Source organism: Denticeps clupeoides, chromosome 3 (assembly GCF_900700375.1).
Source record: "Denticeps clupeoides chromosome 3, fDenClu1.1, whole genome shotgun sequence".
In the NCBI taxonomy this organism is placed as follows: domain Eukaryota; kingdom Metazoa; phylum Chordata; class Actinopteri; order Clupeiformes; family Denticipitidae; genus Denticeps; species Denticeps clupeoides.
Genome location: NC_041709.1, coordinates 34,105,240 through 34,116,235, shown reverse-complemented (window position 1 = coordinate 34,116,235; position 10,996 = coordinate 34,105,240). Strand labels below are relative to the sequence as shown.

The 10,996-nt window shown below is 37.3% G+C and overlaps 1 protein-coding gene across 1 annotated transcript in view; it reads left to right on the top strand.

Moving 5' to 3' along the window:
• LOC114785464 (zinc finger protein 493-like) overlaps window positions 1-10,996 on the top strand; it is a 478,845-nt gene that overhangs the window by 182,484 nt on the left and 285,365 nt on the right. The gene's annotated exons all lie outside the window — the stretch shown is intronic.

Sequence of the window (10,996 nt, the reverse complement as noted above, 5' to 3'; positions counted from 1 at the left end):
ATGTGATCCAAAATGTGAAAACATGAACACACCACAAGGTACTTATTAAAATAATATACAGCATATCTCAGTTTTTGTCAATATTTTATTATTTCTTTTCATGGAACACTGAAAATCACACTTTGATACAATGTAATGTAGTGTACATCTTGTAAAACAGTAAATTTACAGTCCCCTCAAAATAACTAGACACACAATTAATAGTGCTGTTTTCCTCTGAAATTTATGACAAAATACCTTTAGCAATGAACATGACAAAAACAAGATGAGACGCAATGTAAATGCTTGGTTCGAATCCCAATCTGCCAGGGTGCCACTGAGCAAAGCACCGTTCCCACACACTGTTCCCTGGGCGCCTGTCGTGGCTATTCACTGCTCACTAAGGGTGATGGTTAAGAGCAAAGGACACATTTCGTCGTGTGCACTATGTGCTGTTAAATAACTAACTAAATAAATAAAAAACAGCAAAACTATTCAATGAAGAAACATAGCTTAATATGAAAAAAAAAAAAAAACACTGATCGTTGTTGCTTACAAGAGGACTTCCAGTTGTCTATATACTGGTATAATGATTGGGTTTTAGTATTTTTACAGTGACTTAGCACTTCCTTGAATAAATTTATTTCATTTGCAAAAATCTTGAAAATGGGGCTGATTTTTAGAAATCGAGATTAATGAATAAAAAATTTTGCCATAAGAATTATTACAGTATTCTGATTCTTCATCTCCTATCAGACCAACCCTTATTATCTCTAAGCTCAAAGGTGGAATAGATTTTTTACACATTATCCAATTTTGAAAATCATTCCATATGTGTGGTCCAATGTCTCAATATTAGAGTTACAGAAAACACAGGAATTGAAACACAAAATTTCTTTTGCAGAAGATCATTACAGGGATAAATGTCATACATAATTTTAAAATGGATTTCTTTAGCTTTCTGTGGTATTGGAAAGAGAGGTATTTAGTTCTAATTTTCTTTAAAGAGATAACATCATAATCTTTAAACAAATGTTTTCTTCTTAAGGTGACTGGAAACAATATTGAAGTTAGATTGTTTCTTATTAATTTGTTATAAAATTTTCTGTAATGTAATTTTACTGGTAATTTAGGTATTTCAAAGTCACATGTCATCAAAAATTTAATTCCACCAAGATCTTTGAAAACTCTTATAAGGAAAACTGAACCATAAACTTTCGTAATGTTTGATAAAACTTTGTAACTTTGTAGTTTAATGCAGCCGTTCATTGACTCAAAGTCAATCATGTTTAAACCTCCTTCTTCTAAAGATTTAATTACATCGGCTCTCCTAATGTAATGACATCTGTTCCTCCAAATAAAATAAAAATTATCCTGATTTATTTTTTTATCATTTTATCAGATATATATAGCGAATAAGATGGGTATATTAGTCGAGATAGACTTTCCATTTTAGTAAGCAGAATGCGTCCAAAGATAGACAAGTCTCTTTGAAGCCAGCTATTAAGAATGACTTTGTTTTTCTGGATTTTATTTTCAATATTGGATGTTTCTGTTAGCTTTTTATTTTTTGAGATATTAATTCCGAAATATTTAACCTCTTTTTTTAATTGGAATACCACACACAGTATCAAAGGGATGATCCTCATGAATAGTTAGAACTTCACATTTTTTCTTATTTAAATGTAAGCCAGAGGCTTCAGAAAACATTTGTATCTCCTTCAATACTGTCAGGATTGACTGCAGCTGTGCTCAACACCGGTGGCCAATCCTGACGGCGCATAAATGCCGGATATCTCCGCCCCTTCGTAATCTCCGGCATTTTCGTGAACTTGACGTTGCAAACATGTACGTGTTAATATTTTGAGTTCTGGCAATCGCCACAGGCCTGCGGGTTTGTTTGTGTTGTTCCCCTTTATTTCCCATTTTTGGCCCACGCGCCATTCTTTATTTGTGTTTATTGTTTGTTTAATAATAAAACCCCGTTCCCAGCATGTCAGACCTCTGCGCTTCCTTCCCCCGTAAGCCCGTAGTCGTGACAAATACCTTTGAAATTTGCGATAGATTTTTTAAGAGCAGGGCCGTGTCATCTGCTAGTTGAGTCATTATCAAAGAGTTTCCCATCACATTTATTGGTTCAATATTTGAATTGTTTTTTATGAAAATTGCCAACAGTTCTGCCACAATAATGAACAGAAGAGGTGAAACAGGACATCCTTGGCGGATTCCTCTTGTTATTTCAAAACGTTTAGATGTTCCAGACCATAAAGATACTGAGCTGTTAATATCTGTGTAAAGCATCTGAATCACGTTTGTAAATTTTTTCCCAAAGCCAAATTATTCCAATGTTTTTATAATGAATGGGTGCTCAACGCTGTCGAAGGCTTTATAGAAATCCAAAAAGAAAATGACTCCATCATCTTCTACCAGATGTTCATAGTCCAGCAAATCTAGAACTAATTTCAGATTGTAATGAATAGATCTCTCTTTAAGAAAACCGGACTGCGTATCACTTATAATCTGGGATAAATCATCCTTCAACCTGTCAGCGATCACATGTGTGAATATTTTATAATCAGTATTTAATAATGTAATTGGATGTAGATTCTCAATGTATTTTTTATCTTTTGCTGGTTTTGGGATGAGTGTAATAAGTCCTTGTTTCATTGTAGATGTTAAAGAGTTGACCAATAACATATCATTAATTGTTTCTAAGAAAAAAATTTTCAGATCTTCCCAAAAAAATTTGTAGAATATTGTGGTTAAACCATCTTGGCCGGGTGCTTTTCTAAAAGCAAGTTTTTTAATTGCCCTGTCCAATTCTTCTAGCCTGAGATCAGCGTCACAATTTTCTTTAAAGGCTGCATCTATTTTTGGAATATGTTTTTTTATTTCTTCTACAAATGAATTTGACTTTACAGGGTTGTATGCAGATGAATACAAGGTTGAGTAAAATCTGAAATAATTTTCTGATCAGTAACTTCCTTATCATCTATAATTAATGAATTTATGTTTTTTTCTCTCTTGCCTTCTTTTTTCTAAATTACTGAAATACGATGTATTTTTTTCACCTTCTTCTATCCATTTAGCTCGAGATGTAATGTATGCACCGTGTGCCCTCTTTTGATAAACAACATCTAATTGATTCTGAAGTGTTATAAATTCAAAATCTATCAGCTTCAGACATTTCAGACTTTCTACATAAATTATTTATATTCTGCACCAAACGAGCCTAAAATTCTCTTTGTTTGTTTCTGCATTTCTGTTTGCTAAATGTCACTGAAAATTCACAAACCTTAAATTTGAAGTATTCCCATCTGTTCTGTTGCAAAAGGTTCCTATAGCTTGGTCATTTTTAATTTTGTGTGTCATTTCTTTGATTATTTTGACATAACCCTCTTCCTTTAGCTGCCTTAACTGAATAATCTTTTTTAAATTTGTTCCCATTAACTGGGTTTAATTTAAGTCAAATTACATAGTGATCCGTCAAAGGGGCAGAAGCGATGGAGACATATGAAACATATCTGATTACATCTGGAGTGGTTAACCATAAATCTATCCTTGATTTTATGAGACCATTTGGCTTGATCCATGTAAACTGACGTGTATCAGGGTTTTTATCTCTCCATACATCTATTAGATTATTGGAGTTATCTATCTAAACATTCATCTGGTGTCAGGTTATAATCACCACAAACCACAAGTTTGAGTTATAAGTGTCCTTAAGTTCAGAAATAACCTCTGTCAATTTGGACAATAACAACTTATTTTCATTCGAATTCACGTACCCATAAACATTGCACAATATGATGAAATATCCTTCAACATTTAACTCAACTACTATCCAGTGACCGAACACATCAGCTTTGGAGGCAACAACATTTCCAGGACATCTATTAAAACAGATGGCTACACCACCAGAGCGATTAGAACCATGGCTAAACCAGATCTTTTCTCCCCACTGGTTTGACCAGAAGGTGGCGTCCGTGTCACACGAGTGAGTTTCTTGCAGCAGAGTTCAGTGTGCTGCCTGCCCTTTACAAAAGAAAAATAACGCTTTCCTTTTCACTTTGTCCTTAAGTCCTCTTGCATTCAAAGAAATAAATGATCAATTTGTTTTAAGCATTAACTATATTGTTCAAACAGTAAACAGTTAAGAAAATAGAACAAATACAAAAATATCAACTTTATAACAGTATAAAATAACTAAATAATAATAAAGCAAAACTTACTTAGCTGTCGTCTTACTAAGTAGAAATGAATAGGGTGCACGTTCCTCCAGGTTCTAAACAACAAAATTACACCCTTAATGTCCTCATTTAGCGATATCTTTAATAGAATACCTTTCTATCTTTAGTTCTTCTCATAAATGCGACGGCCATTTATGTATCCAAACGGGCCGCGGTAGTACGCCCGGTCTCCTGCCTTCCTCGCTTGAAGTATCTGGGGCCACAGTTTCTCTCTCTCCAGCCGGTCCTCCTTCGTGAGATCCTCCATGAAGCGGACACCAGTTGACTCGCAAACCGGAGACGTTTTAGTCATCTTCCATATTCCATCTCTAACCTGGCGGGTTCGGTTGTCCTCCTTCCTGCCCAGCCGAAGAACCATATCAACACATTCATCCATTTTCTCAGCCCATTCTGGAGCCACCTTCCCCAAGAGTTGAATCACGTCCAGCCCAACGTTCTCACCCATCATCTCCTTCATCTCTCTGATCCTCAGGTTCCATCAGCGTTTATATCGATCCAGTTCCCTTGCATCCTCTTGGAGTTTAGAAACTTCCTTGCGCAAAATGGACAGCAGCCACCTTCTCCTTACAATCTTTCACTTCAGCCGCATTAAATTCTAGAGCTCTGGTAAGGTTGCTGATCATTACCGTGTTTTGTGCCAACTTTGTGTTTATGTCCGCCATCTTCTCATCTTGGGAATCAAATCTCTGATGTAGCGCTTGAATGGCTTCCAGTAGATCTTCCATCGTTGTGTCTTGTCTTGTTATTTTATGAGCGTGAGCTCCTTTTGAAGGAGTTTGAGGCAATTCTGCCGAATCTAGAGGTTGTTTTCCACTTCCACTTCTTTCAGTCTCATTTACAGCATTTATCAGACGCCCTTATCCAGAGCGACTTACAATCAGTATTTACAGGGACAGTCCCCCTGGAGCAACTTAGGGTTAAGTGTCTTGCTCAGGGACACAATGGTAGTAAGTGGGATTCGAACCCGGGTCTTCTGGTTCATAGGCGAGTGTGTTACCCACTAGGCTACTACCACCTCTGTCTCCACGTCCGATGCGTAGTCGTGGTCCTTTAGAACTTTCGTTTTCTCTTTCTTCTTTCTTCCTATCTTCTTTGGGAGACTGGACCTTTTCTTGCTTTTTTGTGTCTTATACATAACTAATACGAAACAAAACTAACCGTGCAAGGGTGAAGAAAAATATATCGAGTAATATAAACTAGAGGAACGTGACACCAGCGCACTTAAACTAACGTGTGCTCAGTCCGCCATCTTGACCGGAACTCCGTGCACCATGTGCTGTGCTGCAGTGTATCATAATGACAGTCACTTCACTTTCACTTTTCCCAGGCAGACTGTCTTGCAGCATTAGGGGGTAATGCCTTCTATCCCAACATGTGTGAGGAGTATAAAAAGCACACCGCTTTCACAACGCTTGTTGGGTAGTGTAAAGGACCACAATTGTCCTTTTATGTGTTTGACATTTTTTTGATATAAACATTAAGATTTTATTGTATTCATTATATTTTCTATAATGTAGGTCGTTCATGCGTTTGTGATGATGTGTGTGTCCATGTGGTCTTGTGTTTTGTCCTGTGGTTTGCGTGGGAGGAGTTTGATTAATGTGGCCAGCAGGTGTTGATTGTTAAGTGAGCTGCGCCATGCTCTGTTGTTCACTGGATTTAGTTTGTTGCCCAGTTTGAGCTGCATGTGTATTGCTGAAGATGGTCTTGGCCACTTGTAAATTAACAAACAATTAATTGATTGTCCTGCTGTATGTTTGCATTCCTTGGTTAGCGCAGTGAAATATGTTTATTTTCATGTGCATTTATAATTCTGAATTGTGTAAAATGTATAGTTATGTGTATGTTTCTGTCTATTTTCATGTATTTTTCACTGTGCTGTAAAGAGACAAAGACTGGATGGGTTCTCAAGAACTTTGAATAAAGCAAAAATAAACTAAGCATCAGTCGAGACTCACTTCTGGATCCAAGGGTTGCTACAGGTAGTATGAATACAACAGAATGCCACAAGGACTCTGTACAGTCATTCATGCACATGATGTTGAATTTCTAATCAAGTCTCACATTACAATTCTGGCAGTGGATCCAGATTTGTAATCTATCAGGTGAGGCTGCTATGAAGGAAGATGTCTGCACTCCTTCTGTGCAGAACTACTCACCTGATCCAACATCTTCAACAGATTCTACCAGTTGGTCAAGATGTCTTGCCCTCAATCACCTTGTGTGACCTCGAGGATCTTCAAGATACAGTGATCAAACTGTAATAAGGACAAGACACCCCACCAGACAAGAAAGATGGTATGGATTTGAGGATGCTGACCATGCTGAGACACTGGGATGGAATCTTGAGGTTCCAGCTAGTCTTGCCCAGGAGTTTTGTGCTGCAAGTTCATTAAGGTCAAACTAGAACTCTGCACCTAACAAAATATAGATTTTTTTCCCCGGCTCAACATGGAGAGGGATTATGTAAAGGTATATGTGCATTGCTGAAGGCATCAAAACTATGAATGAACACATGTGAAGTTATGTACTTAACAAAAAAAGGTGAAATAACTGAAAACATGCTTTATATTCTAGTTTCTTCAAAATAGCCGCCCTTTGCTCTGGTTACTGCTTTGCACATTCTTGGCATTCTCTCGATGAGCTTTAAGAGGTCGTCACCTGAAATGCTTTTCCAACAGTCTTGAAGGAGTTCCTAGAGGTGTTTAGCACATGTTGCCTTCACTCTGCGGTCCAGCTCACCCCAAACCATCTTGATTGGGTTCAGGTCCGGTGACTGTGGAGGCCAGGTCATCTGCTGCAGCACTCCATCACTCTTCATAGTTTTTTTTTTTTAAACTTTGTTTATTAGAATTAGAGCATTAGCAATAACAATATTCTCAAAAGGTTACAAAAGAAAACAGCTCAAACTCTCAAATCTAGACCCCAATAAAAACAACCAAACAGAAGAAAATATGTATCTATATATATATATATATATATATATATACACACACACACACACACATACATACACATACAGATATTACACACAAAAAAAAAAAACACAAAACAAACCAAAAGAAAAAAAGCAGCCTACAATCCACCCCCACCATCAACCTATACAAAAATAATAAAAACAAATAAGTAAATTAATAAATTTAAAACCACCTCTGCAGAGTTCCACCGAGACGCAAACTGTATCACCCAGGACCAGAAGGGAAATTCTTATTCTTAACCAGATCAAGAAAAGGACGCAATATCTTTTTAAATGTCTTAAGGGAACCCCTAAGTGAAAGTCTTATCCTTTCCAGTCTAACAAAATAAAGAATATCTCGTATCCAGAGAATTTGGATTTCCAGTTTGTCGTAATTAGTCTTCTTGCCAGTAAGGTAGAGAAGGCCAGCATGTCCCTTTGATGAGTAGCTAATGAACAAGGTGAGGAGAAAACCCCAAACAATGCTCCAAGTGGGTTGGGCTCTATTCTTTTCCCCACAAATTCTGACATCAAATATTTCAGTCCAGTACTGGTGTAAAGAAGGGCAAAGCCAGAACATATGAATAATATTGGCAGGGGACTGCTGACATTGGTCACACAATGGACTGACGCCCTCATAGATTTGTGATAACCGCAGCTTAGTGTAATATGAACAGTGTAAGATTTTAAATTGAGGCCAAGTCTAGCACAAATAGATGATCCATGAACTCGTAGCAAAACCTCCTCACAAATCTCATCAGGAATTTCCTGTCCCAAATCCTCTTCCCACAGTGTCTTCAGAGGGGTTAGTGAATTAGCACATATATTAAAAAGCTGATTATAAGTATAAGAAACCAAACCTTTCAGAGATGGAGTTGGTTTAAGAAGGTCATCTAAAACAGAGTCTGGGGGTAGATTGGGAAATGTGGGAAAGGTATGATGAGCAAAGCTACGCACCTGCAAGTATCTAAAGAAATGATGCTGAGGAAGAGAATATTTATGAAGCAGTTGTGAGAAAGAGGCAAATACATTGTCTATGTATAGGTCTTTAAAACAGTCAATGCCAGCTTTTGACCACATAGAGAACAGATCATCAACCAGAGATGGAGGGAACTGGTGATTTGCCACCAGCAGGGCATAGGTGGAAGACGTTTGTAGCCCAAAGTACCTTTAAAACTGCACCCAAATTCTGAGAGTAGTTCTATTTTTAGTATAAGGCAAAGTGGAAGACAGAATAGCAGAGTGCACGAAAGCTCTCAGAGATATAGGTTTGTGAATTTGCTTCTATTGCCAACCAATTGATTTGAGCATGTGATGCTTCAGACTGAAGCCAGTATTTGAGGATCCTAATATTAGATGCCAATAATAAAACCTAAAATGTGGTAAGGCTAACCCACCAAGTATTGGAACTTTCTTGTTCCAGATAAGCTCAGAAATCACAGAGTCAACTTTCTGAAAAAATGACCGAGGTAGAAATATTGGTATGAATTGAAATAGGTAAGAAAAACATGGTAAAATATTCATTTTCACCATATTAACACAGGGACAGATTAAGAATGGACCACCCACCGCTCACAATCCTCTTGAACCTTAGACAGCAAGGAAACAAAATTAGCCTTTAAAAGATCTTCAAATTTAGATGAGACACAAACACCAAAAAATGTAAAATTATGATGGGCAATTTTGAATGGTAAGCTATAAATAGGGTAATTCCTAGCAGCAGTACTAATGGGAAATAATTCACTTTTATTCAAATTCAATTTATAACCAGAAATCTCAGAGAATGATTGAAGAGTAGTAAGAGCAGCAGGGATTGAAACCGGTAAATTAGAGATATATAACAAGAGGTCATCTGCATAAAGGGACACTCTCACCTACCGCCCATTCCTAACAATTCCAATAATCTGAGTGTTAGACCTAAGTGCAATTGAAAGAGGTTCAACTGCAAGCGCAAATAATAAAGGGCTTAAGGGGCAACCCTGTCTAGTCGAACGATAGAGGGGGAAATATTCAGATTGAGTATTATTTGTTCTAACAGATGCTTGCGGTGAGGAGTAAAGTATCTTAATCCATGAAATGAAGTTTGTTTTAAAGCCAAACCTTCCCAGTGTATGAAAAAGATAGGGCCATTCCACTCTATCAAAAGCCTTTTCAGCATCAAGTGATATGAGGACCTCCTGAGGTGAGGGATCCAGAGTGTTATAAATTCTATTAAACAGACAGCGGTAGGACGAACAGTGAAAAGCAGTGAGATGGTGGCTTGTGAAAGGGTTAGAGGAAGGCAGCCATAGTCAAACGATTCATTATACATGTCTAGCAATAATGGAGCCAGTTTATCCCAGAACTTTCTATAGAATTCACAAGGAAATCCATCAGGTCCAGGACATTTTCCACTTTGCTGAGACATCAGTGCCGATCTAAGTTCTGCAATGGTGATTGGCTTCTCTAAATCATCAGCAATGGATGTGTCTATGGAGGGAATATGCAGTTTGTCAAAAAAATTATCAAACCCAGCAGGAGAAGATGTAAAATCAGAGGAGTAAAGAGACACATAAAATTCCTTAAAGGCTTTGTTGATTTCCAGGGAGACTGTTTGAATCTTCAGTATTTGACGGGATGCTGCTGTTCGACGTATCTGGTGTGCCAATAACTTGCTGGCCTTCTCTCCATGTTCATAATAGTTAGCTCTGGATTGAAGTATCATTTCTGTAGCTTGATGTGTCATAAGAGTGTCATACTCTGCTTGCACAGAGAGACGCTCCTTGTATAAGTCTGGGGATTGATTGGTGGCGTTTTCATTATCTAAATGAGAAATATGCTGCAGCAACTCAGTCTCTTTTCGCTTTCTAAGTTTTTTCTCATAGCCTAAGTAAGAGATAATCTCCCCCCTTATATAAGCCTTCAGGGTTTCCCACAACAGAGACGCTGATATATCGGGGGTTTTATTGAAGCTAATAAATAAGTCAATCTGTTTTTAAATGAACTTATTAAACTCTTCATTCAAAAGAAGCAGAGTATTAAGCCGCCATGGTGCTCTAGTGTAATTAATTTTCTTGAAATACATATTAATTGAGATTGATGCATGGTCTGATAAGGCAATGGCATCATATTTACAGTCGGATATGGATAAAAATAATCTATTATCCATCAAAAAAAGATCAATATGTGTAAAGGTATGGTGAACTTGAGAAAAAAGGAAGCGCAAGGCATCAGAAACAGCATATTCTTTCATAAAAGATAAAATAACCTTAGCCGACCTAGAAGGAGCACAAACTGCAGAAGAAGAGCGGTCCAAGTGGGGATTAAGCCAGCAATTGAAGTCACCCCCCAATATTAGATAATGTGTAGACAAATCAGGAATCAATGAAAAGAGACGTTTGAAGAAACCCTCATCGTCGTAATTGGGGGCATAAATATTAATTACAGCCACAGAAGTATTATGAATTTGGCCCGTAACAATCACGAATCTCCCATTAGGGTTAGATACTACACTTGTATGTACAAAAGGGACAGTTTTATGCAGTAGTATGGCTACTCCTCTTGCTTTCCCTGAAAATGAAGAGAGGTAGGTTTGATTGATTCAGCCCTTCTTAAGTCTGACATGGTCTGAGGGTTTTGAGATGTGTTTCTTGTAAAAATATTACATGGGCACCTACATGATGAAGATAATGAAAGATCTTACTACTTTTATAGGATTGTTGAGCCCCCTACAATTGAGACTAGTAAATAAAATGTTGCCCCTAGCCCTGGTCATAAATAAAAAAAAAAAAAAAAAAAAAATGTTGTGTCAAAGTAGAACTCTGCAATAAAG